This window comes from Peromyscus eremicus, chromosome 2 (assembly GCF_949786415.1).
Source record: "Peromyscus eremicus chromosome 2, PerEre_H2_v1, whole genome shotgun sequence".
NCBI classification, from domain to species: Eukaryota; Metazoa; Chordata; class Mammalia; order Rodentia; family Cricetidae; genus Peromyscus; species Peromyscus eremicus.
In genome coordinates, this window is record NC_081417.1 from 160,241,075 (window position 1) to 160,268,881 (window position 27,807).

Below are 27,807 nucleotides of genomic sequence, written 5' to 3' on the forward strand. Positions count from 1 at the left end.
CTGAACATCCCAGCCTTTCAGGAAAAGAAGGGCTTAAAAGGGGGAGGGGTAGAAGCCCTAACTGTTCAGGGTCAAGGGATACGTGGCCCAGAAAATGTGCTCTGCTCCTTGTTAGCCGTGAGCCCCCCACCACGCACCCCCAGCAACTCCTGGAAGCGAGTATGTGGTGGTATCAAGGTTTCCTGAGCAAATTAAGCTATCACCCAGAGTCCAGGAGCAAGATCCAGGAAGGGACTGAATGAATCACTTGAAAGTCAGATAAATTGGAAGCAGAACTGCCCCGGGCTGTAGCTAGCTCATTTCCTCAATGACCAGGGCTCCCTCTCCAACCCACCAGAGACAGGAGTGTCAGAGGCCGAGTCTACACAGTAAGAACCAAACGGAATTGGCAGCACTGAGTCTGCTCCACTGATTGTCCCTTGGTTCTGTCTGAGAAGGGTCGAACCACCACAGTCCCCAAACTCTTAAGGACTCTGCTTTGCCACTCTGGCCAACAGAAAGATGATTCATCTTTCCATGTTTACCTAGCAACCGGACTAGTGGTCTGGGCTGCCATAGTAACCACAGACCACCCAGGGACTGCAAATGGGTTTCCACAGCAGCTGTGCGGTGGCTTCTGAGGCTGGCTCCAGCTCACAGGAAGACCAGTCATGTGTGCCCTGGGCACTGGGACCAGGCACGTTTGCCACCCTGAATCCATCTAGCCAGTGTGCATGTGCATGTGCGTGTGTGTCCACACGCATGCATGTGTGCATGAGACCCGAGAGCAACTTTGAGTCATTCCTTGGGCACTATCTACTTTGATTTTGAGACAGGGTCTCTTGGTGTGCTTGGAATTCATCAAGCTGTCTAAGCTGCCCAGACAGAAAGCCCCAGGGATCCTCCCGTCTCCACCTCCCCAGCACAGGGGTTACCATGACCATGACTATTTTTTTTATGAGTTCTGGGGATGAACTCAGCTCTTAATGCATACACAGCAGGCATTCTCACAATGACTGAGCCACCTCCCCAGCCCCCATCCATCCACTCATCTACGAGAAGAAAAGCAAGTTCCGGAAAGGAAAGCATGGCTCACTGTGGGTTCTAGGCCAGCTCTGCCATGATTTACCTCAGTGCCTGTCTTCTCACCTAAGGTGTGATGATGACAGGTGGCATCTGAGTGGCTCCCCTGTCATCCCTTCCCTGGAACGTACAGGCTGTGTGATCCCTCTCCTGACAGGGACTGGCACCAACAGGCTCCCTTCTGAGAAAGAGCCTGCAGCCAGAGCGGGCAGATGTCACCTGGAAGACGAGCAGGCAAGGAAATGGCTGCTGTCTGCCAGCTGCTAGATCGCACACCGTCTGAGCAAGGTACTGAGGGCAGCCCCGAGCCAGCAGCCCGCAGAGAACCTAGCCCTCACAGGGACCTGAACCCTCCATTCCCATGTGAGTCAGCTTGGAAGTGACCTGGCCCCAGATGAGATGGTCGCTGCAGCTATGGGGACCTGGAGTAGATCTTACCCAGCAGGCACAGAGAAAGGATGGGCACATGCTATTCATGTCACCGAGCTTTAAGGCGTTTGGGGCTCTCAGTTCAGCCTCCTGGGCACATCTGCCTCCCTGGATAATCTCCTCCCATTCTGCACGCTCATCTGATAAATGTTGGAATTCAGGCTGTCGATCTCCCCTCTTCCCTCCCTGAACCTCACCTATTATCCCAAGTACAGATGAATCACTTGGGTGGTCAAGAATATGAGTCTGAGCACTCAGGAGGCAGAGGCAAAAAGCCAAGGCCAGAGACAGCAAGATGGTTCAGCAGGCCAAAGTGCTTGCCACCTAGCCTGGTGAGCCACATTCCACCCTGGCACAGACACAGTGTAAGGACAGGACCAATTCCCATGAGTTGCCCTCCCATGGGTTGTCGCATGGGTTGCAACATAGCACTTGTACATCCACACAAGTGAATTTCTTTTGATTTAAATTCCTGTACTCAAGAGGCAGAAGCAGGAAGATCTCAGTGAGTTAGAAGCCAGCATGGTCTATATAGACAGCTCCAGGCCAGTCAAGACAACGTAGTCAGAGCTTGTCTCAAAAAAATATTTGTAAAGAAAGTTTAAGGCCAGCCTGGGCTACACAGGGAGTTCTAGGTCAGCCAGAGCTACACACCCTTGAGAGAGATGAAGAGAGAAAGGTGATATGAGACAGGGACAGAGAGAGAAAAAGAAAGAAAGAAATACATTATATGACAGTGACTTGGGACCTTGGCCATCATTGTGCACAACCTAAAATGCAGGAGCAACAGAGCTGTGTGTGTGTGCATGTGTGTCTGTGTGTGTCTGTGTCTGTGCATCTGTGTGTGTATATGTACCTGTATGTGTATGTGTGTGTGTGTATCTGTGTGTGTGTATGTATGTATCTGTGTGTATATGTGTGTGTATGTGTATGTGTGTATATCTGTGTGTGTGTCTGTGTATGTATCTATGTGTATATGTGTGTGTATGTGTATGTGTGTGTATATGTGTGTGTCTGTGTATGTATCTGTATGTGTATGGATGTGTGTCTGTGTGTGTCTGTGTTTGTATATGTATCTCTGTGTGTGTATGTGTGTGTGTCTGTGTGCCTGTTTGTGTGTATGTGTCTGTTTGTGTATGTGTCTGTATGTGTATGTCTCTGTGTGTGTCTGTGTGTCTAGAGCCCAAGGCCACTAGGGACTCTGAACAAATCACCAGGGACACCTTCATAGTAACTATACTATAACTCCCAGTGTGCATGCTAAGTGCTGGACGTACCTCCTTCACAACACTAAGTACCATCATCCTTTCCACTAGGCAAATGAGGAAACTGAGGCAGGATGCAGCTAACTTCCTGCTAATAAATGGACATAAGAAGGGCACAAGTCAAGAGTCTGGTTCCTGACCACATGACCTTGGCAAAAGCTCTGCTGTGGACTTCATGCTATAGGTGGGTGTCTCACTTGTAGGTACAGTGGTCACTTGGAGCCAGGGAGTCCTTTGATGTAAAGTGTTTTCCTGAACACTGTAGGATGATTGTGAGTAGCGAAACCTTGATCAACCAGATGCCGGGAGCATGCCTTCTCCCATCAGGACAACCTAAATGCCACCCGCAACATGGTCAAATGCCATGTCAGAGGAAAGTCCTCCCCCACCCCCCAGTTGAGAGTACTGCAATGATCTAGGGAGTCCATCAGGGTGACCTTTAAATGTTTCTATCCACACTCCCTGAGATGCACAAAGGCATGAGGATAACTGAGTCTTTTGAAATAGACCACCATGGGGTGGGATCCTAGTATGGAGAGCTCTCTCACCCATGGAGTCCCAGCCTTGGTAACCCTCTCACTTCTGGGATCCCAGCATCTGGAATTCTTCTACCCCTGGGGCTTATGTACACAATCAACATGTGGGGGCCATATCTGAGCTTCAAGGGCGTCTTTTCATTATGGTGAGCTGGTCTGGCAGGGCCAACCTGGCTTCTTTTTTCAGGGCCTGCCAGACTCCTGGCAGCTGAAACACAAAGAAGCCATCCTGCCAAAGCAGGCCTCTTCCTCAGTGCTCTTTGCAAGGTCCCTGGCTCACAGCCCCTCTCCCAGCATCCCTTGGCCCCCAGAACCTTATTTATCACTGATGCCAAAGACACCAATTACCCTGTTCCCCGTGGTCTAAGGAAAAGAAAAGTCCAAATGTCAATCCTCAGTGCCTTGTCTTGTCAGCGCACACCATCCCCAGCACAGTCCACGACCTTCTGATTGACACTCACCCTCACTGCTGTGCTGTTTTTCCGATGAAATCAATTGCGTCTGATTGATCCTGGCCTGGTTCTGCCTTCCTTCTCCAGCTCTTGTGCACGCGCACACACACGCACACGCACACACACACACCACTTGTACCAGACGTGTGTGTGTGTGTGTGTGTGTGTGTGTGTGTGTGTGTGTTGTCTAGACTGCTCTCTGGTTACCTCCAGTGTGTGTGACCTGGTTCTCCAAGTAGATTGGGGGCCATGCTATCTTCTTCTACGGCCCTAGGTCACAGGAGACACTCCAGAAAGGACAGGCCTGACATTGTGGAGTTACACGTCAGTGCCTCCTCCCTGCACCCACTTGCCATCTGCTCTCCCTACCTCACAGACTGTCCCGGTGGTTCAAGACTCCTCCCCAGAGGCAGCCACTTCCATCCCTATAATAGTGATTGGATCTTAACTCCCAAATTAACCAGACCAGTCTCCCAAACCAGAACTAATCCTCACGCCTTCTGAGTCACACCAGAAAGGCGAGAGATTAAGCCACCTGCCTGTTGGAAGCCTCTTTCCAAGCCAATTAGGAATAATTTGGGGAAAGTGGGTTCAGGAGCTTCAGCATCCAGAGCTCTCCTCTGACGCAAAGGCTTAGTGTAGGATCAGTGTCCTCACAGAAAACAAGTTCTACTGGAAAATTATAATGAGCAACTCTGTGGGGCAGAGACAGCAGGGCCCACAAGCTTCTCAACACTCCTGGGGGCCCCGCCACTGAGGGTGGGTGGGTCGAAGTGATTTGAAGCCTTTAAAGAGAGATGAAGTCTTTAAAAGGCCCCCAGTAAGAGTCGGAGAGAGCTAGGTTCCAGTCCCAAACTCTGTGGCTAATTAGCAGATTAGCCTTGGGCAAGCAATACTGACTGAGCCTGCTGCCTCACTCATGAGCCAACTCTAAAAAGACTCTCCCACCCCGTCCCCTCTCCCTTCTCTCCTCTCTCCTCTCTCTCCTGCCTCCCTCCCTCCCTCCTTCCCTCTCTCCTTCTCCCTCTTTCCTTCACCCTGTTCTCTTGCTCAGTGTATCCCACAGGCATCACCTACTCCTCAGAACTATGCAGACTTGAGACTAGATTCCAAAGGGTTTGCAAAGTCAGAAACAGCCCCCAGCCTCAGCACCTTTTGCAGGGCTGTGCTCTTAGCAAATGAACATAAAACAGATCTAAAAGGAATCAGCTCGCTAGAAAATAAATAAACCGGAAGCAGCTATTGCCCTGTGCTGAGGGCTTTGACGGATTAGGAAATCCCTGCACGCACCTGGGGAAACTTGGCGGGGAAACCCTACAGCGCGCGCGCGTGCACACACACACACACACACACACACACACACACACACACACACACACACAAAATCATGTCTTTCCCAGGTCCAGCCATTCTTCACATCCGGCCTGGGCTAACTCATCATGCTGCAGTTTGGGAACAAACAACAAATAGCTCAAAACAGCAGCTGAGGCTAAGGGCAGAAGGAGCCCCAGCTCTGCCTGTCACACCTGCTACCTCACCCTGTGTACCTCAGTGTGGGTCCCAGGGAGGCTCCTCACAGACCTGGTGAGAGTTGCTAAACCCATGGTCCTGTGACTTCTGTCAAAAGACCCTTCTCCAGAGGAAAGAGCCCGGACTTTCTGGCAGGGGCTAAACTCACAACGCAATGACCTTAACTCAGTAAATTAATTCCAAAGCACAATTGTTTTCAATCTTCATTTAAAATCAGCCTTCGTTAATCTAGATTTAATGACATAGGAAATGGAAATTCCCTTAATAAAATAAGTTATGAATATTTATCATCCTATTTTACCTGAAAATTGAATAATTCATCAATTAACTTTACTATTAATTATTTAATGCAAAATTAATAAACTGAGAAACTCATACGTATCCTCACAGACCCTCTGGCACCAGCTTAAGAAATTAGGCCCTAGAGAAACAGTGTAGCTATGGGAAAATCCCAACAGACACTGATGGGATGTGTAGCAAAGACCAGAATCCTTTTAGAAGCCGACCCAACCTGCTTACTCATAAAGTGAACAGGGAGATTTCAGCCCCCCACCTTGGAATTCTGTACCACAGGTAGGAGGAGGAAGAGGAGGAAGAAGAAAAGGAGGAGGGAGAGGAGGAGGAAGAAGAGAAGAAAGAGGAGGAAGAGAAGAAGGAGGAAGAGGAAGAGGAAGAAGAGGGAGGAGGAGAAAGAAGGAAGAAGGAGGAGGAAGAGAAGAAGGAGGAAGAGGAGGAGGAAGAAGAGGAAGGAGGAGGAAGAGAAGAAGGAAGAAGGAGGAGGAGGAGGAAGAGAAGAAGGAGGGAGAAGAGGAGGAAGGGGAGGAGGAGGAAATAACAAAAACAACTCCAGGTTTGGCGATTCTTTGCAGAGGAATCGTCGCTAACATTCTCTCTGCTGTCCATCACAGTATCGTCAATGGTAACACTTAGCTCAGTGTGCACCAGGCCCAGAGCTGGAACACGCCTGCTCTGCCCTGGGCATCACTCGGGACACCCACTGATGAGGAAAGACGAAGCAGGCAGAGGAGGGGAGGCGGGTTACAGGAGTCACAGGAGTCAGAAGGACAACGGGTTGGTGGATGTGACACCTGAGCCCTTGCACACCAGCTCCTCCACGCTTCTGTGGGTCCTTCTGCTTCTGGAGTGGTTTGGGTGAGACACACCTTCTCCCACACACCAGCAAGAAGACAGCGCCTCCATCGTCTCATCCATCGGTACATGCCTAGGCCTCTCTACTCCACCTCATCCTTCTAGCTCTACAGCGAGCAAGGCAGCCATGTTAACAGAAAACACACATTGTTTTGTTTTGTTTTTCCTTTTTCTGCATGTGTATGTGGAGGGGGTGCGTGTACGTGTTCATGTGGGTATGTGTGTATATGCATGTGAGGGAGCACATATGTTAGAGTGTGTGTGGAGACCACAGGCTGATTCTCTTGGGGGTTTTCCTCTATCGCTTTCTACCACAGTTTCTGAGACAAGGTCTCTCTGACCCTGGAACTCGCTAATTCAGCTAGCCTGGCTGAGCTGTGAGCGCCAGGGATTTTTCTGTCTCCTGAGCACTGGGGTGGCGGCCCACCAGGCCCAACTTTTACACGCCTGTTGGGATTCAAATTCAGGCCCTCCTGCTTGCTGGAAATATACCTTACTGGCTGAGCCATCTCCCCACCCCAACATCACTTATTGCCCCATTCAGACTGTCCGCTGAGAGCCTACACTCCACTTTCCATCCTCACCCCTACATCCCCGGTCCCCAATGCATCCCTTTCGCGGCCACCACCCGCCCTGCTCTCCTGCGAGGACTTTTAATCCAGTCTTACACTCCCTCTTTCCTGCACACGGGACCTACACAGGCCGTCCAGCCATGGCCGGACGCTGGCCGGTCTGTACCCCTACAAGTTCACATGTGTACCTCCAGGTGGGTCACTACCCTAAGCCTCGGGAAGGTGGCCTGGCCACGCCCCCGTCCACGGCTCAAGGGGCCACCTCTCCCTGCACTCTTTCCTCACCATCCCAGTTACTAGAAGTCATTCCAGTTTATTCACTTCCATCCCAAAGCCCCGCACGGTGGTGCGCAGCAGAGGCGCTCAAAGAACTGAGTGACTCAACAGAGCGGACACCCGCCAGCAACCACGCGAAGGGGGCGACGTGGGTCCTGCAGCTCCAGAAGACAGGAGACTCGTTCTTAGTCATGGATGAAGGCAACGCTTGTTTCCAGACAGAACTCTGTCCCTCTGTCCACCTCAGAACCAGCGGACACAACTCACAGTACCTGCTGTATCATGGGACCCCGTGACACCAGGTGGGGGGCGAGGCGGCTGGATCTCACGTGGCATGCGTGAGGACCGCACATTCACAGTGCAGGTCTAGAAACAGAAGGACTCATCTGTTCACTCCTCCAAGTTTGCTCTTTGCACAATTTCACCGTCTTTCTCCACAACTTTCCCACAGCCTGGCAGCGGCTCCTCCAGCTGATCCCTCGGTCTGGGCACCAGCTGCCCTTTCACACAAACTGAATCCCGCCACAGTCTAAGCCCGGCTCCTACTCAGCTGCCAAAAACATAAAGCAACCTGGCCCAGAAATCCCTGCGGATGCAGGCGGGAGGGCGCGGGGAAGCCAGCTCCCTTCTCCCCAGAGGAGCCGAGGCGCTAACCAGCCGGGACAGAAGTTCCTCCTTTAGTAGAAATTTTCCTCTTCTCTGTAAACTCCTTGTTAAAACACAGCATGAAGAGGGCGCCTTCCCAGAAACCATTGCTTTCACAAGGAGTGATCAGCTCGGGAAAGGGTGAGTGTATGTGTGTGTGTGTGTGTGTCCCCGAGTACACATGCATGTGTATGTGGGTGTCATATATTTGTGAATGTGTATATACACATGTGCTGTGAATCTGTATATATTGGGTATTGTGTATTTGTGCTTCTATGTTAACATATGTATACATGTTTTTGTACTTACACATATGTGTATGTGTATGCATGTGTTATGTATACATTGGTAATGTGTGCATGCCTGTGTATTCATGCCTGTACATACTTGAGCATGTATGTACTGTATACGAGCACATATTGGGTATTTGTGCTTGTGTCTGCACATATGTACATGTGTGTTGTGTGTATGTGCATACATACTATGTTGTGTGTATGTATTCATGTTTATGTACTTGTGTCTGTACATGCCCCAATGTCTATATATGTATATATGTGAATTAGGTATTGGGCATTTGTGCATGTGTGTGTAAATGCGTGTTGTGTGTACACGTATATTGTGTAATATCTTCATAGATACACCTGAGCATGTATGTATATGTGTACTGTGTGTGTATATATTGAGCATTGTATTGGATATTAGTGCTTGTGTATGCACGTGTTGTGTTACATTGTGGAGTGTGGACATCCATGTTTCCACATACCTAGCATGCATGTATCAGAAGTATGTGTGTGCCCATGTGCTGTGTTTTTCTGTGTGTGCATACAAGGAAATGCCCACTGTGCAGAACACAAGCTGAAGCTCCTGGCAGGGGGCGGGGGGCACACAGTGGGGCTTCCATGGGAACCTAAGAGCAGCAAAGCGGCCAATCCATCCTGGCCGAAGGGGGGATCCAGGATCCACTGCCGGAGCGCCAGACCTTTGGGAAGTCACCAAGGGCTTGTGTGGAGACAGGCCCTCCTGCCTTGCCATGCGGTGAGCCCGAGGGCCAGGCCCACTTCCCTGCACCCAGCAGCAATTTAAAGGTGAGCACTGACCAGAGGCACAGGACATGCCAGCGCAGGCTTCCTGCAGAGCTGCTCGGCAATCCTCTAGTTCAGGACGGGGGCGAAGATGCTGGGACAAAGGCGGCCTAGAGTCGATGCCCCTAACAGGGCAGGCCAGCTTCCAGGGTCCCTGTGAACACACTGGAGCTTTGCCAACTCTCAGAACCAGCCCTCATTGCCTAGGGGGTCAGAAGGCAGCATCAGGTGAGCAATGTCGCATGCATGTGACATGCATCCACATGCAACCCAGGAAAGACAGTCACACCCGTGTGAAAAGGCTCAAGACATCACTTCAGCTCACATGTACAGCACTTGAAATGACCTGAACCCCAGAATTTGGGCCCAGGGGGTGGTCACACCACATCCCCCTGCCGAGGCCAGCAGGGCTCTGCACTCAGGGTGCTAAAGAGGCTACAGCGTGATCAGGCCCCTTCATGTCTCCACCCTCACACCTGTCTCAGCTCCTCCAGCCCTCGAGGTCGACACTGGACCCTGGGGCGTTTTCTGCTTCCTGGAAGTGAACTCCGAGCAGCAGCAAAGCTGAGCACAGGCATCAGGCAGGGGCATGGAGCAGGGGTGATGAGGGGTGTAACCACTCAGGGGAGCCCCATGAAGGCCAGTCAGGAAGGGATGGGCCCTCCCAGGGAGGTTCTGTTGATGACGGTGAAGGGAGAGAATGAGCTGTGGCCTGCAGAGAGATGATGGAAGAGAAGCATCAGGTACCGTGGAAGGCAGAGGGCGAGATCTAGGAGGCAGGTGAGGCCGCAGGCCTGCGTCTCCAGTGTGTAAATGCACCAGGAAACTACATCTGCCCGCAGCAGCCAGCTGTCTGCACACAGCCTCTGCCCCACATGAGACACCAGGGTCTAAATGACTCTGGACCTGGAGACAGCAGAGGAGGAGAGATCAACCCTCCCAGGAGCTGGGAGAATTCAGTAACTGTGGAGTGAGTGAGTGTGTGTGCGTGTGCGTGTGCGTGTGCATGTGCATGTGCATGAGAGAGAGAGAGAGAGAGAGAGAGAGAGAGAGAGAGAGAGAGAGAGAGAGAGAGAGAGAGAGAAGGGAGATATCACAAGTTTCCATGCTGGTTCCCAGGCCGCTGGCCAAGCCAGCACCCTAACAGCTCCATTTGGAAGAACTCAGTGGTACTGATGGGTCTCTTGAGGTTGAGACCCAGGAAACTGAGCTGGACACTGTCGCTATCAAGGAGCACACCCTGGGGAAGGAAGGCAGCCACTGGCACAGTGAGGAAGCTATGTATGTCCTCTAAGCATACAAGACAGTCCGTGTCCATGACTGACAGGTCAGGAAGCTGTAGGATACACAGGTAAAACTCAGGACTAGGACAAGTGGCCACCTGGAGAAACGGGAGCAGGCCTGAGGGCAGCCAGGAGGCTGGTTCTCCTCAGCAGCAGCTTAGAACTCCTTGACATACTGAGCTACACGCTCACTTGCACATTTTTAAGAAAGCTAAAATAATAAAAGAGCATGGACAACAGGAGCCAGAAGCTGGCCACCGTGTGACCCCAGGAGGCTAGAGATGGGGCCAACAGTGTCTCCTGAAGGCACCTGAGATGTGACCTGGCTCCAGGAAAAAAGGGGGATGTGATGAGGTCAGCTCTCAGGTCTTACACCAAGATCACTCATAAACACCACACACATACAAACATATATACACACACACACACACACACATAGGCACACACATATATACCCACACATATAAACACATACACACACACTTATATAGATACACACATGTACATGTATGTATACACACACATAGCAGTGCTACCACTTCCATAGGCAGCTAGGCATGGCCAAGGACACAGGAAGCTCACCAGATCTCCAACAGAGAGCCCAGTGTGGGTGACACCCTCCCCTGCTGGGCACTTGGAAGACTGCCTCTGCCTTGGCCCAGAGGGTGGATTCCATGTTGTTTCTTTGTTGGCATTCTATAATTCCAAGTAAAGAACCAGTGTCTAGAATGGAGGCACCTCTACACAGAGCTTAGCAAGGCCCCCAGTATCACAGAGACGCCACTAGATACGTCATCAGGATCCAGGTTACAGCTAACTCCTCTCCTCAACCCCAGAGGGGGGTACCTCAGACAGCGAGGGGTCCCTGGAGTCCTGACAGGACCCCAACACACACTCTAGGGACACTAGCCACTGGAGCATGTGGCTCTGGCAGGCCTTCCCTGTGGAGACCCACGGAGGTTTCCTAGTGAGAACTTACTCAGGGTCCAAGAATCTGAGCTTGCTTTACCCAGCAGGGCTACATAAGGGGATGATTTGACCACGGGCGTGGTTACCAGGTGTTTGGAAGGGTCTGCACTTGGCTGTGCGGTGAGCTTTGATCTTGAAAGGGAGAGGTCTTTTGCCCCGCCCCTTGGCATGTTATAAAAAGCCCTTTTGAATAGAGCTCGAGTTGGCTGGGTATTGACCCAGGGCCCTCTTGAAGCTATCCTGTGTCTCTGTCTTTCTCGTCGTCTAGATCTATATTTCTATCTAATATTTCCCCATTCCTCTCTCATCCCCTCAAGAGCCCTTCAACAGGTCGGAGCTGGGCTCTGACACTTGCCCCTCTCCCCCTTGCTAAAAACTGTTAGACGACATTCCTAAAGCTAGACCCCAAGGTCTAGTCCCTTATTTGGCCACGTCCTCCCCCTGAGGCTGACTGCCAAGGTCCAGCTATCAGAGTATTGAAGTCCAGCAATCAAGAGCCCCTTGTGACTACCCTGATTAACATATCCCATCAAAATCAACCACCTCATCCTAACACGGGGTTTCCCTTTTTACCTTTATAATCTGCCATTTGGGTCACATCTGACTCCTCTCTGTCCAGAGGCGGTCCTTTGTCCCTCCAGGAAAACACCCCTGTCCCCTCTCCCTTGTTCCCATCTGCTTTACCACCACATCCGTGCCCATTCTAACACAGACCCTCCCTCCCCTTCTCCTCCTGAAAGTTATACCTGCAAGTTCACTTGCTGCTGTTTTCTGCCTGAGTCAGAAATCAGCCACTTCAACTCTTCTTCCCCTCTTAATAAAGGATCTCTGTGAGAACAGATGTTTGGGGGTGGTGTGTGCCTAATCCGGGGTCCAGGAGGGACCCCCACTGTTCGGGGTCTCCTCCACACTCCCTGGTGCCATAGCTGCTGCTTTGCTAACCGTGGTAGAATTTGTACGTGCTCATTCACACATGAGGAATGTGTCCAAATGCCTGTGACAGTGCACACATGACCAGGTCTCCATGACACTGCAATGCAAAGGTTGCCGCATTGGAATGAATGCTTTTCAGTGTCAGTTCCCTGAACTAACATGCTGTTGTAGAGCTATTCAGTCAGAATTCAAACACTCCTTGCTAGAGGGGGGCAGGAGACAGCCAAGACTCCAGAAGTGAAGGAAACATTCAAGTCTCCCGAAGTAAACAAAACTTATAAGGCTTAGGATACACCTGAAAATTACAGGACTTGGAAGGCAGCTGCCCAAGATCGCAAGGTTATAGAAACAGTAACAATTACTGGGGAGGGGAGACTCTGACCCCGCCCTGCTGCCTGCAGGCCATTCAGGGAGCCCCAGGGATATGGCTTTTGTGAGGCTTTTCAGTTGTGCAGCTGCCTGGGTCAGCCATGGTTCTGTAAGCAACCCTTCACTCATACTTACTCCTATAAGTAACCCCGATACACTCATTGGTTCGTTAAGCGAGACCAAAGTGGAATTGTTCCATTGGTCTGTCCTCAGTGACCTGTCCGGAGTGGACAGACATTTGCTCACACAATACCTGGGTAAGAGAACACCCTCCCAAACTGGCACCACCCACCCCACCCCCAGCACATGCAGAAACAGCCCCAGCCCCACCAGAAACTTGGAGAAGAGCTGCAGCACCATAAAACTTTACAATCAACAGCAAAGTCACCGTTGTGGCCATTTCAGAGCATACAGTTCGGTGGCATTGAGTGCTGTCACACCTTGTATAGCTGTCACCACTGGTCATCTCCAAGACACTTTTTCTCTTCTCCAGCCAAAATTCTGTCCTGTTAAGCACTAACCCCAGACTGAGGGAATCACTCCCCAGTTCGACTCTTCTAGATTCCTTATGTACGCACAGCTGTGCCGTGTTTGTCCCTTGGGACCCGGTCCAGTCACTCCAAGGACCATCTTTAAGCTCCATGTTGTAGCTAGTGTGTGAATTCTGCACCTTGCTAGCTCTGGGAAGCTTGGAGCATCCCAGTGGAATCTGTGTGTTTTTTTTATTGTCCTATTCTGGTCACTTGAACACTTACACCAGTAATGAGTTCTCCACTTTCTATCCCAAAGATCTAATGCTCAAAGGTGGCCCGTGGGCCGTCCCCCTTTGTCATGTACACTGGACCTGAGCAAGGCAACACCAACTTCACAGGACCCGTCAGGTCCCCAAGCCCTCTGCTCCCGGACTGACCCCACCCCCTGGGCCCTGATTGCCACGTTTTCTCCCAAGCAACACCCTTGCACTATAACAGCTGTGCACACTGCATACACTCCTGTCAAAGTGATGCCACCTCAGTACCAAGTTGTTAGGAAACAGACAAGGCAGCCCGGCCTTGTCCTTGGAAATGTACCCTCCCCCGGGAGGCAGACTTACAACTCTAGACAGACAGACTGTCGACCCACTGACATAAGCAAAGGAAGCCTTAGGAATCTAGTGGAAAGGAGGGCTTGGGGAAGTTGCCAGGACCAGAGAAGGCGTCCAGTGAGAGGCAACCTAGCTTGGATGTGAGAAAATGTGAGATCCATGGCAGAGTAAAGGCAAAGATGGGGTATGGAAGACGATGGTGGGCAGGGGAGCCTCCTCTAACCACAGTGGGTGCTAAGAGGGAGGCAGTCAGGGCTACGAACTGAGAGGGGCAGGTTGAGACCAGGAAACAACCTAATGAGTATGGACCTTGTCTCCTGGGAATTCTCCAAGACTCTCAAGTAGGATCTGATGCCAGACAAGGCTGATGACAGGAAAGTTTATGGCAAAGGAGTACGGCCCTATGCCAGGGAGATCTCAATGCCCTGCATACCAGAAGAGCAGTGAGTTCTGAGCCTACAGAAAGCAGAGGGGAATGATAAGTTCACAATGCAGGCCCAGTGAGTGACCAATCAGAGTCAAGGGACCAAGAAGAGTCACAGGGAAGAGCAGGCCCTTAGTTGTCTTTGAAAATAAAGTTGCTCTTGGGAGAATCAGGGACATCAGATGATGCAAACCAGGGTATGACTCAGGCAAAGAGGCTGAGTGTGGTGACATTTTATTTGTACTCTAACTAATAAAGCTTGCCTACAGATCAGAGGATAAAGCCAGCCACCATATTAAACACAGGGGCCAGGCAGTGGTAGCACACGCCTTTAATCTTAACATTCGGGAGGCAGAGATTCATCCGGATCTCTGTGAGTTCAAGGCCACACTGGGAACAGAGCCAGGCATGGTAGCACATGCCTTTAATCCCAGCAATAACCATAGAGGTCTGGAAGTCTGTACAAATAGACAGGAAGTGATAGAGCTGGGCAGAAAGAGGAAGTGATGTAGCTGGGTGGAGAAAGGAAGTAAGATGGCAGGGCACAGAAAGGTATACAGGTGTGAGTATACAGGAAGTAGATCTCTTGGGCTGAGGATTTCCTAGCGGTAAGAACTTGTGGCTTGGCTTGTTCTGTTCCTTTGATCTCTCAGCTTTCACCCCAATAACTGGCTCCGGGTTTGTTTTTGGTTTTTATTATTATTATTATTATTATTATTATTATTATTATTGTTGTTGTTGTTATTATAAGACCTTTTAAGATTCGTGTTACAGCAGAGGACAGCCGAGATAACAACATGACATCCAGTGGACCCTGGAAAGGGGGTCTATGTCAGTGATGAACAGAGGAGGAAGCTCACCCAAGACAAAATGTCCACCGATCACTAGGGGCATGGAAGAGCAGGACCTGAGGCCTAGAAAACCTGAAAGGGTGAAAGGAGCCCAGAGCTCCTCATCTTCCTGCTGCCCGTTTCTCTCCTCTCCGCCCTCCCTCCTCCTACTCAGTTTTACTGCTTAGCCACCAAGAGCGTTTAGTGTTCACTATAGGAAAATTCTATTCCTAGACCCCAATGTGTCAGTGTGAAGGTGCTATCTATACCAATCCAATTAATTAATTAGATAACTAATAGCATTTTGCAGCTCCCCTCTCACCGGCATAAGCAGGATTCCTAGGAGAAGGCTCTCACCTCGATCTTCAGCCTCACCCATCCTGGCTCACAGGGAAGGTTGTATGCTTCCCAGGGAATGGGGAAGAAGTTATTAGAATTTCTAAATCATGCTCTACTCGGCTATATTCTGCACCCTATGCTGTGCAGGGCCTGTTCCCACCATGCTGGTCCTGCCTGCCTGGGCCTCAGGGTAGGGATGGGGGAACCCAGCCCAAGGAAGCTTTGGAGTCCCACCTGGCTGGCACAGTCAAGCCACACTGGCCCACAGAGGGAGGAGCTTCTGGTACCTCTGTCTCCCAGCTGCTGCTGAGGAACAGTGGAATGACTTCCTAGGCTGCTTCCTTACTCCTTGTCACCATAGGCCATGTCCAGAGAAGATGAAGGAACTCTTACTCCAGTAAGCTCGGAAAATCCTGTGGCCTTGCAGCCCTTCCCTGCCTGGCAGAGCTTTGGTACAGATTTTAAGATTGTGTGTGTGTGTGTGTGTGTGTGTGTGTGTGTGGTGTGGTGTGGTGTGGTGTGTGGTGTAAGAGTGCTCACAAAAGCCAGAAGAGGATTTCAGATCCCCTGGAGATATAGTTACAGGTGGTTGTGGGTCACCCAATGTGGGTGCTGGGAGCCAAACTTATATCCTATGGAAGAACAGAAAGCGCCCTTAACCTGAGCCATCTCTTCAGCCCCCATGGTACAAATTATAAAACACAGCGGCTAACCCATAGCAAGTACTACAGGTTGAAGTGCTGGTGGGCTGGCCAATCCTGAGGCTAGATGTGCAAGAAAGAACAACATGGAGGAAGCCCAGGGCTCTTGCTTCCTGGTACTCTGATCCCCAGTTTTTACCCATTCCGGTTCATCTCACGAGTGTACGTGGAGAGAATGTTCCAGGCATTTGGAACACCCAAGAACAAACCCAACTGAAAATCCTCCCATTAGCACATGGGTGAAGCCAGATAAGGAATAACTAACCTATAGAAAAACGGAAATGCTATAAAGCGCTCTGAAAAACAGCACAAGGAAGAGGCGATGGGGCCTCTCTGGATAGGTGTGGGTGGTATTGGAAAAAGACCTCACAGAGAAAGGGGACACCAAATCAAGGCCTGAAGGAGAAGCCAGGATAACATTCTAGACAGAGGGAGGACTCTATTCCAAGATCATACATCCACATGGCAGGGTGGGGAGGGCAGAGTCCCTGTGGTCTCCAAATGATATTATGATCCTGCCGAGCACACAGCAAGTGCCAAATAAAGATCTCCCCAAGGCTGAGCTTTCAGACTTAAGATCCCACCTGCCTATAGCACCATATGGGCCGTTTGAGCATACTTCAGCCCTGTGACGGCCACACTGGCACCCCAAGGTCCCAGCCCTGGGAGCATCTTTGAAACACACCTCATTATGAACAGGTATAAGGGACTTCCAGGGCCTTCTCTATAATTAGGTTGAGCAAGGACAATATTTATCCCTAGGGCCCCCAGCAAGCCTCAGAGACAGCAGTGGATCCCTCTGTAGTTCCTATACCAACATCTATATGTGGGCTGATTACAACAATTAATTTAATAAGGATCCTTCCACACAAACAATGTATCATTTTATTAGCAAACTCTATAAATGTCAACGGTGCAATTCATTCTTATTAATTTTCTAAAATGAAATTAACAGTAGCTGCAAACAGAACTTGCATTGCCTTGCATTCAGCGGAGTATTGGTGCCATTAATTCCTTAATATCAGGAGACTGGCTTGTAGGAACTCAGCAGTTAACTGCACCAATTAATTTGAATACTGGAAATGGTGGGGGAGGGGAATCCAAACTCAACTCAACAACTAATTTAGGAAGGTCCTTGAACAACCAGGACAACTTGTCCTCCTGGGATCAGAAGCTTTCAAGCGTAAACACGGAGCATGTATGAGAATGTAACAGGAGTCCACATGTTCACTGTGCCTGGAGTAAAGAAGTTAGACTCCCAGAGCCTGAAGGAAATCCTGTCGATGCCTCCGAGGTCCAGGCCTCCAGTGGGCTGGGGGAATCCACTCACAGACAAGTGCAGTGATAGCCTGTGACAGACACGGACACTCACACCTGCAAAGCAGGGTCATAGATGTTATCTCCCCTGTGACGCTCTTAATGACTCAGGAAAGACAGACAGGACGGGAGCTCTACTTTCTAATAAAGAAGAAAAAAAGGGGAGGCGGGGCATGGTAGCACATGCTTGTAACCATAACACTTGGATAACCAAGAAAGGGAAGGAAGGAAGAAGGGAGGGAAGGAGAGAGAGAGGAAGAGACAGAGAGAAAGGAAGGAGAGACGGAGAGGAAGAGAAAGACAGAGAGAGAGAGAGGGAGAGACAGAGAGAAAGGAAGAAGAGACGGAGAGGAAGAGAAAGACAGAGAGAGACACAAAGAGAGATAGACAGAGAGAGGGAGAGACAGAGGTGGTGCTTTTTAAGAGCTTAATGGATTTTCACAATGCTACAGAACCAAGCCTCAAATACAAATCTGTCAACACGGGACCTTAATTCTTTCTCTTGCTTCGCACGTCCCTATACCTCATAACAAGAAGTCTCTTGATCCATTATACTCCAAAAAGTCAAGAGTCCAGTATGACCAGCAGTTACATCCTCTTCTCAATTGACCCCCAAATTCCTGGGCTGAAATGTGAGGGAAAACTCCAGCCTTTCAACATTCTAAATTACTGCTGGCACAGTGTGCGTGCGTGCGTGCGTGCGTGCGTGCGTGCGTGGCCGCCATGTTCTGGAGACTTTTGCTCTGTCTCATAAATAGCTCTTTCCTCCTGCTTGGATTCAAGGAGTGTGGTGGCTAATATTATTAACCTAACAATCTAGAATCATCTAAGAGAAAAATTTCTGGGTATGTCTCTTAGCAAGTTCCTACATTAAGCTAATGGAGGCGGAAAGACACACCCTAACTGTGGGTGGTATCATGCGAAGGGCTGGAGTCCTGTACTGCATAAAAAGGAGCCGAGCATCAGCATATATCTCGCTCTGCTTCTTGAAGACTCACCAGCGGCCTCACCCTCCTGCCGCCGCCATCCTTGCCGTGATGGACTGTTAACCTCAAACCTTGAGCCAAAATGTGCCTTTGTTTCCTTAAGTTGTTCTACAAGAAACTAAATGAATGCACCTTGTCATGTGAAGGAATGTTCTAAGAGCCAGAACCCATTCCAACATAGCTCCGAGGGGATGGATGGGCCAAACTCTGGACCGAGGGTGCAGAGAACCCATCTCATTCTGATCCTGGTTCCGGCTGACAATGTCAAAGACTTGTGTGCTTGTCCATGATTACAGACTGAGAACTCCACCTATTCGCCTCAGCCATGTAGTCAGCGCCCTGCAAGCCACCTTCCGGCTAACGTAAGTACCTGGCCCTGTCACTGCTAATAGAAACGTCGTGGCAATTGGAAGAGAGTGGCTGCAGATCTCTGATGATTTAGCATGAAACATATCAAAAATAAAAACTTAAAGAGTTGGGCAGGAAATAAGATGCTGTCTTTAAAAGGAGCCCCAAATCCCAGGCTCACCATCCTTCACTGATAATAACATCACTTCCATGGGCAGGACACGGGTCGGTTATATTTTCACCAATTTCCTCCAGTCCCAGGTGGCAAGAGAAGTTAAGTGTTTGTGGCAGTTAGTGGGTTCAAGGACATTTACTGCGTAATATTTAGCCATTGCTCCTGATTTGGGAGCTCTCTCTCCCAGCAATCAAGAGTAACCCGACTTTATTGATGTATAAAACACACTGAGATCCAAGCAGCAGTTACGCTCGTCTTCCTTTTTAAAAAGTATATGCCACTGATGGCAGGTGGGCACTTTCCCAAAATAAACTGCCCCTGCCCTGCACCTGTCTGATAAGTTTCTGGATGCCTGGCTGAGGGATGGAGCCTAGAGCCATCCTGTGAAATGTTCCGACAGCTGTTGCCAGCATCTACCCCTTCCCATTGCATTCACTGCCACCGTCTTGGGCCAATTAATGAGCGTCCCCTTCACAGGCCATCGAGCACAACATGGCACTGTCAACTTGTTACCCTGCATCGAGTGGCCGAATCTGGAAATCCACAAAAATCAAGCATCTAGTCTCACCATACAGAGTTGGAAAACTGTGATAGCTGGGACATTACCTTGTCTTAGGGGATGTGGTTAGCCATTCTTCATGTTTCTCAAATGTTATTAAATAAGCCGCAATTTCCTGAAACAGAAAAATAAAAAGATCATGATAACAATTAGTTCATGTTGGACCCTGAGAAGCAGAAATAAAAAAAGTAGTTATTTTTCCCCCGGCCGTTGTGCATCTTGGCCTGGCTGGAACTCGGACTCTTCTAGAAAAGTTGTTGACCGGGACTCAGCCTCTCTTTGATTCCCTGAGTCCTTTTCACTCAGCCAGGCACACAATCACCATCAAAGCCTGGGTTTCAAAGGAGGAGTCAGTAGCAAGGACAAAATATTTCTCTGTGGAAGGAAAACATCAGAAACCCTTTGAGATCCCAAATGCCATTCATCTGAGGGAGGGAAGCACACGCCAACAGGTCCTGGTGTACACTCTGCTTCTCCGAAACAGGATGTCTTTCAGCTTCCTCACCAAAGAGCTGCGTCTTCTCAGCTTGACTCCAAACCCCCACCCTGGAGCCAAATCACAAAGAGTCAGAGAGAGAGAGAGAGAGAGAGAGAGAGAGAGAGAGAGGAGAGAGAGCACTTTTCCCACTGTAAACTTGATTTATTGAGCAGAGCCTCAGAGAGCCAAGTCAGCTGAGTTTCAGGCAAAGATGGAAAAAATGTGAGCACCTGAAGGTAAATCAAATATTTATAAAGACACAATAACATCATCACAGATAGAATTACTGATTTATTAATAATTTCCACAAGGAGCCAGTGAGTGACACAGCATAAGTCATTGCCCCATCTCTCAGGCATGACATGGCCCATTACGCCCAGATCCAAACAGATCTGCTAACATGAAATTGGCTGGGATCGTAAGTTAATTAAAGTCAGGCTAGCACACATTTCCCTTGATCTTGGTGGCAATATGACACAGAGATGCTGCCATGGACTGTCAGGGAAACGCACAGCATGGGCCTGGGGCTCCCTCTCAACTCTGCTGCAGCCAGAGCTGCTCCAAGCTCCTTGGAGTAGAACGGGCCATGTGCCCAGAGACCAGCAGCCTCTAGCGCTTAGATGTAATGGGTCTGAGCCCTGTGACCAGCAATGACCCATGTGGCCTTGGGGAAAAGGAAGAGACATTCTCAACATCAGGTAACAGGTCAGTTACAGGTAGAAATACAACCTGCCATGCCATGAAGACCACCAGAGCCAGGGAGACCAAGACCCTCTGTAGTCATAGTGAATGGCCATTGCCACGTCCGTTGGAACCAAGAGCCCAAACCACCAGAGCCTGGAAGACTGAGCCTTACAGCAGAACTCAGGAAACAGCAGCTGGTGACAGGAGCAGCTGCTCCCTTGTCCAGGTTCCTATCATTGACTTTTTGCTAAAGAAAGAATGAGTTCACTGGGCTGTCATCCCTGAGCCTCCTAAAATTTGTTTCTTCTCTTTGAGAAAATCCTTCCCTGGGGTCTCACCATAGCTCAATAATCCATGCCCGGGCCAGCCCTGCTTCTCTGTTCAGGACAGGACTAGTTGTCCATCTTCTCTCCTCCCACAGCACCTTCCTCAGTGCCTAGGATCCATCACTGTGTATCCTAATTGTTTGTTTACTCGGGTAGCATCCCCATCAGACCATGCAAGAGTAAGGGCTATGTCACTGCTGATGCATTCACAGGACTTAATGGTGTCCTGGGCAAGGTGAGAAACCTGAAAAAGATGTCTGTTAGATGCAGGACGAGTTGGTAGATGGGTGAGTAAATAGGTGTGGGGGGGGTGGATAGGAAGTTAACTAATTAAATAGGTGGGTGGATGGACATGTGCACAGGTGGATGGACATGTGCACAGGTATATGGACAGGTGTGCAGGTGGATGGACAGGTTCACAGGTGGATGGACATGTACACAGGTGGATGGACGTGTACACAGGTAGATGGACATGTGCACAAGTGGATGGACAGGGGCACAGGTGGATGGACATGTGTACAGATGGGTGCACAGGTGGATGGACAGGTGCACAGGTGGATGGACAGGTGTGCAGGTGGATGAGCAAGTGTGCAGGTGGATGGACAGGTGCACAGGTGGATGGACAGGTGCACAGGTGGATGGACAGGTGTGCAGGTGGATGAGCAAGTGTGCAGGTGTATGGACAGGTGCACAGGTGGATGGACAGGTGCACAGGTGGATGGACAGGTGCACAGGTGGATGGGCAGGTGCACAGGTGGATGGACAGGTGCACAGGTGGATGGACAGGTGCACAGGTGGATGGGTGGGTAGATAGGTGAGCAGGTAGATGGATGGATTGATAGGTGGCTGGATGGGTTGATGGTTATGTAGGTTGGTGTACTGGTATGTGGGTGGATGGGGGAAAGAAGAGTGGACACTGTAGAAATAAATATGCATTTATAAGTGAAATATGTATGTGTCTCTCTGTGTAGCAGTACATGTATGTGGTAGTATGTGTATATGTATATATATTTATGACTGGAGGTAGTGAAGTGAAAGGTGAAAAGCTGCAAAACAGTGGTTCTGGAATAAGGCCTTGCAGTTATTTAATTAACTGAGTTACTACAGAAAAGCAGCTCAACCTCATTGCAAAGTGCCTATCTGCTGTGAGCAAACAGACCTGGCCTTGGGTTCCAAGTCTGCCAAAGATCAGCTGCCTCATCTCGAGCACATTGCTTACTCCACCTAGACCTCAACTCCCTCTGCACAGAGGAAAATATCACCTCCCGGGGCAGTTACAAGGAGTGGTAGTTCTTACATCACACTGACAGCCATAGCATGCCTGTGGACAAAAGCTTCCATGGTCAGCATTACAAGGTCTACATGGCGTGACCTACCTGTTTAGAGCCCCCCCCCCAAGGAGGTAGCAGGTGCCATGATGGTCCAGGCCACCGCTGGGTTTATGGAAATCTCTCCCTAGCCCCTCCTCGTTGCATCCAGCTCTCCCACACTCACACTCACAATGGATGGCAATGACAGGATGACTGTTCAGAGTTGCTGGATTCAACCCTCAGAGTCAACCATTGCATCCCATTTGTTTACACAAGATGCTGAAAGCAGACCACGGCTACCACACACATGGTCAGCCACATGTTAGGTAGCAGCTCTCTGTCACAATTTCAGCAGACTTGGTGTCCAGAGTAGCCCACCATGCTGACCAGATACCCCATGGGATGACTAGTTTTTAGGTCAGCTTAACACAAGCTGGAGTCATTTGGGAAGAGGGAGCCTCAGGTGAGAAGTGTACCCCACTAGACTGAGTGGTACATTTTCTTTATTGATGACTGATGTGAGAGGGACTCACTGTGTGGTGTGTTCCTGGGTGCTATAAGGAAACAAACTGCATAAGCCACGGGGAGCAAGGCAGTAAACAGAGCTCCTCCATGGCCTCTGCTTTGGTTCCTGCCTCCAGGTTTCTGCCTTGACTTCCCTGGATGATGGACTGTGGTATGGACTGAAAGATACACAGACCATTTCCTCCCCAAGTTGCTCATGGCTGTGGTGTTTTTTATCACAACAATGCAAACCTTAAGACACCCCAGATCCCTGCCCTAGCCAATGATCACACCCCAGTGACCCAGAAGATAAGGACACATAGTACATCCCAACACCTTTCCTCCACAGACCCACACACATGCTCCCACCCACATCCACCACAGTCTGGCAGGGTTTCCCACTGTCGCTGTCCTCCAAAAGGGAAAAATCTCTCTGGTCCCTTGCTGCACTCAGGTTCTACACTAAAGACACTCAACACCTACTGTGTGGCAGCCCAGGAATAAGGGCACTGTGGAGGCTATATAACCTCTGAACTCACAATCAATGAGGGGAGAAAGACATGTCAGCAACAGAGCAGTCACCCTGCTACTGCAGGGCCATGGTGTGTTCAACTGTATAACCAAAGGGTTACCACAGGCCTACTAAGCCAGTATGTAGATAAGCAAGGGATCAGGAAATCACGCTCGATAATGAGCTTCCTTTGTCCACTAGCCACTCCCTCCTCCTCCACCAAGGGAGGTGTGTGTGTGTGTGTGTGTGTGTGTGTGTGTGTGTGTGTGTGTGTGTTGTTGTTTCTCCTAATCTGTACCACCTCCCACATGGCCTGGAAGAGCACCCATCCCACTTAATACCAGCTTTTCTGAGCGAGGAAACCAAATACTTGTAGCCAGGTCCTGCCTCTGCATGGTCAAGATGGCTGAACTTGACACCAGAGGGCTGTTGCATGCTACTGCTGGTCTCCACATGTCCCAGAAGCATCTGGGTCACCTATCTAACCCCAGCTTCATGTGATCCAGTCTTGCCAGCCCATTGCCCTTGCCAGAGTTCATCCTTCCTCTCCAGATAGGCAGGCAGGGGCTGGATGGTGCCCTCTCAAAGTTTAAGAACTGGCTGAGCAGATGGAGACACCAAGGAACCAAACACCCTCATGGAAGTTGGAGTTCAATGAGATGAGGCAGTGTAAGAGCCATGGAAATTCAGAGTAACTGGGCATGGAGAGCTGTCTCAGCAGTTAAGGCTGTGTACTGCTCTGGCAGAGGAACTGAGTCCAGTTTCCCGCACCCATATCAGGGAGATCATAACTATAACTCCAGCTCCAGGGAATCTGACATCCTCTCCTGGCCTCCACAGACACCTAACTCATGTGTACATACCCACACGGACACACAGAAAGACACGCTGTAATAAAAACAATTTTTAAATTAAAAAATACCGACACAAATGTTCACAGCAGCATTACTCACAAGAGCTTAGAAAGAGGCGGAGGCCACCCAGTCTGTAGATGGATGAATGGACCTACAGAGGACAACCTCTCCAGAAACATAAACCAGAGCAAAGTCCTGTTCCAGAGGACTATCACATGGACGTGCCGTAATGAAGGCACACACTTCATGAAAGCCTGCCACAACAGGCCATGTGTTAAGAATGCTATTAATGAACTACGCAGAACATCCCCATCAATTGGCAGGGGATATAAGTGTGTGGTTATTGAGGGCTGGGGATGAGGGGGATGAGTGGCTGATCAAAGGACATGGGGTCTCCTTCTGGGGCTGGTACAGATGTTAGGAACTAACAGGAGTGTTGGCTGCACACCCCTAATGCTACAGAGCAGCTGTTCTCAACCTGTGGGTCATGACCCATTTGAGGGTCAAATGACCTTTTCACAGGATTCGCTTAAGAGCATCAGAAAACATAGATATTTACATTATGATTCCTAATGGTAGCAAAATTACAGTTATGCTGTAACGACAAAAATAATTTCAAGGTCAGGGGTCACCACAACATGAGGAACTGTATCACAGGGTTGCAGAATTAGGGAGGTTGAAAACCACTGGGCTAGAGTTTATATAAGTAAATTTTATCACAATTTTTTAAAAGCAAGGAAAGAGTTCATGCATCCAGCTAGATGTGGCAGGTGATGGAGATACCAGCCTGCCCTGCCTACAGAGCAGCCCTGGACTGAAAGGGCCATTTTGGCACATCCACCGGCCTCCTCCAGCCTCCTGCTATCCCAGCATCCTTCACTCATCCCAGATCCTGCATTGACACTAGAAAGAACGACTCCACTGTCAAGATGAAGAAAGTCACGGCAGGCTCCAAAGCAAAGACTGTCCAGCTTGCAGATTTTAAATGCTCACTTTGTCCTTTGGATGTTCAAATAGAAGAACTGCTGCCAAAGTACAGTGCGTGTGTGGCCAGGGCAGGGGCAGCAGCCCGCGGGAGACGGAATCCACAGCAATGTTCCTTGCCAACAGGAAGGCAGAAGGGTTGCCCCAGGGGTACTGTCATGAAGGGTGAGGGTACAGTACAGCTCTTCATCCCACTACCCAAGAACATCATCCAGGGGTCAGTGATATCCTCAGGGTCTGAGAGGACTTCAAAGCTATGGCAGTATGAGCCAGTGGGGGGACTAGAGGCCTGTGGGCAAGAGGGCACTGCTGTGCTGACCTGGATCCTACAGCTGTGCGTCTCCTTGCACCTGCTCACCATTTCTGCCCACATCCCCCTCAGGTCCTGGTCTCTCTGGGGAATCATCAGGCTGTCCTTCACCGCACAGTGGTCTACAGCTTCAGGAACCTGCCCTGCAAGGACCGTGGTACTCTAGGACTCCCAGCACATAGCACTCTCTGTTGTACAGCTTTGTGTGGAGAATCCGTGGGTCCCTATACAGCCATAGAGCCCTGGAGTTCTTGGATACAAAGGTGACTGGTGACTCCGTAGAAGGCTGCATGGGGGTCTGCAAAGTTCTATGCACAATAAAGACACAGAGAGCCGCACTGGAGCCTCCCTTGGTGCAGGGGGAAGGGGCAGAGATTGGCAGTGTGAGCTGTTGCTGTGGGACACCATGCCCATGCAAAATGCTCTGCAGAAAAGCCCACTCAGGGAGGCCCCCAAACAGCTCAGGGCCCACCCTCAGCACTGGAGCCCCACTCTCCAACAGTGAGTAGCAGGGCCATATGCCACCATGTATCATCCTGAAATTTCAAGGAGCTACAGTTTTTAAAGTTAAAAAAAAATTGAGAACTTTAATAATAGGTTTTATATTTTAACCCAAATGTATTCAAAATAGAACTTCCCTAATTTTAGAAAGCAGTTGGGCTGTCTCCTATTCTTCATACTGTTTTCTAAACCTGGCATGCGTTTCCACTCCAGCCCACCTCAGTCGGGCTCGGGGGCCAAACAAGGCTGGTGTGTGGGATGGTGGCCCTAAATAGACACTGTGGGAGCCTGTGACAGACTGAACCTTCTGGCAGTCAGGTGGAGTCCGGGTGGGAAAGAGGGGGCCACCATTACCAGACACTTCCTTATAGGCAGGACTCACTGTCACCTCAGTTTCCCTCAGAGTGGAGAAGCTGTGTCCTCCTCCGGGGTGTGAGAGCCCTCCGCCTATCTGGTGGAGAACATAGGAGTCTGGCGGGGGGTGCTTTATAGTGCTGTGGGTCTCTCCCCAGGAGGCACACACCTCAAAGACACATGAGCACACACATGTGCGCGCGCGCACACACACACACACACACGCACACCCGCACACGCACACACCGTCTGTTTCCAGTCACACACAACAGTCCAGCACAGAGGCAGCAGCTTGCTTTCAGACAATCACACTGAAAACAGCTCTCAGAAAAAGGAGAAGTCTTGCCCAGGCAGCCTGCCCCTCCCCCTTACTCCATCTTCAAGACACATGTTCAATGTCAGGGAAGAAAAGGTCTGTGGAGAGGTCCTTAGTGCATTCTGTTAAACAAACAACTCTGATAACATGTACATGTCTGTAAACATGTATATTTGTATATATACATATGTATGTATATTGAGTATGCATGTATGTATATGTTTCAGTAGGTATTCTGTTTCAGAGTGTGTAATATATATATATGTGTGCATATATATATTTGAGTATGTGTATGTATGTTCATGTTTGTGTGTGTATGTGTATGCTTAGGTATGCATGTGTATGTGAATGGGTGTGTATTTGTGTATATGTGTTTATGTGTATTGGGGTATGTATATATTATGCATATTGGGTAGTATCATATATATTTTTATGTGTATTTGGGTATATGTATTTGTGTGTGTTTCAGCTGTGTATATGCTTGTGTGCATATATTTTTTCGTATATATTTGGGGGTGTATATATGCACATGTGTATGCATATATGTTGGTACATGTTTGTTCTATAGTCTCCTGAGCCCCAGTAATAAAAACATCTCTGTGGCCTATACAGTCTCAGCTACCTTTTGCATAAAAATGGGTTTTCAGCCAAGGGGTAATTTTAAAAGTTTGGTTTTTATGAGAGTTCTGCACAAGGGTTTTATCTGTGAGGACGGACGCTGAGGGGAATCGGCAGTGCTCTGCTAGCAGCTGGCCCCAGCATCTGCTGGAGCCACAAAATGCAATTATATTACTCCCAAATGTGAAGTAAAAATATCTTGTTTCCAATACTCTTGGTTTTAAGGCTCATACTGAGCGTCCTCTGGGCATTTCAGTGGTGCCAGCTCTTCGTGCTATGTACTTTATTAGGGATGTGTGAATGTCATATTAATGACTTCTAACCAACATGTTTACAGTGCAAGAAAATTTTCCCAGAATCTGCCACTCACTGCACTTCACTAAAAATAATTGGCCCTAATTTAAATAAATAACCATTCAATACCCCTTCCCAGGGGCAGTTCTCCTGGATAAAGCTAGCAGGTCCATTTCTGTGACAAGGAGTCCACCTGGGTCCAGTGGAATAGAGTCCCATCTAAACTCTCTGGACTGGTCCTCCTGTCAACAGCCGGGGCATCTTGCCTTCATGGCATCAGGCCCATACCTGTCTGGGATACTCTGGGTCCCCACCCACAAGTTAGAACAACACCCCAACTCAAAAATGATGAGCAACCCCACTAGAAGCAATGAACATATGAACTCCTGCCTTTTCTCTTTTTGTTTCTCCAGGGTGTGTGACGTCATTCCACTCAGACAGGCCATGT

The 27,807-nt window shown here is 49.6% G+C and overlaps 1 long non-coding RNA gene across 1 annotated transcript in view; it reads right to left on the reverse strand.

The window, feature by feature from the left end:
- LOC131904344 (uncharacterized) overlaps nucleotides 1-19,432 on the reverse strand; it is a 206,915-nt gene extending 187,483 nt beyond the window's left edge. The window contains exon 1 of the long non-coding RNA XR_009377732.1: nucleotides 19,363-19,432. This is a non-coding gene — a long non-coding RNA (uncharacterized LOC131904344). The remainder of the gene's footprint in view (nucleotides 1-19,362) is intronic.
- Between the last annotated feature and the right edge of the window lie 8,375 nt (nucleotides 19,433-27,807).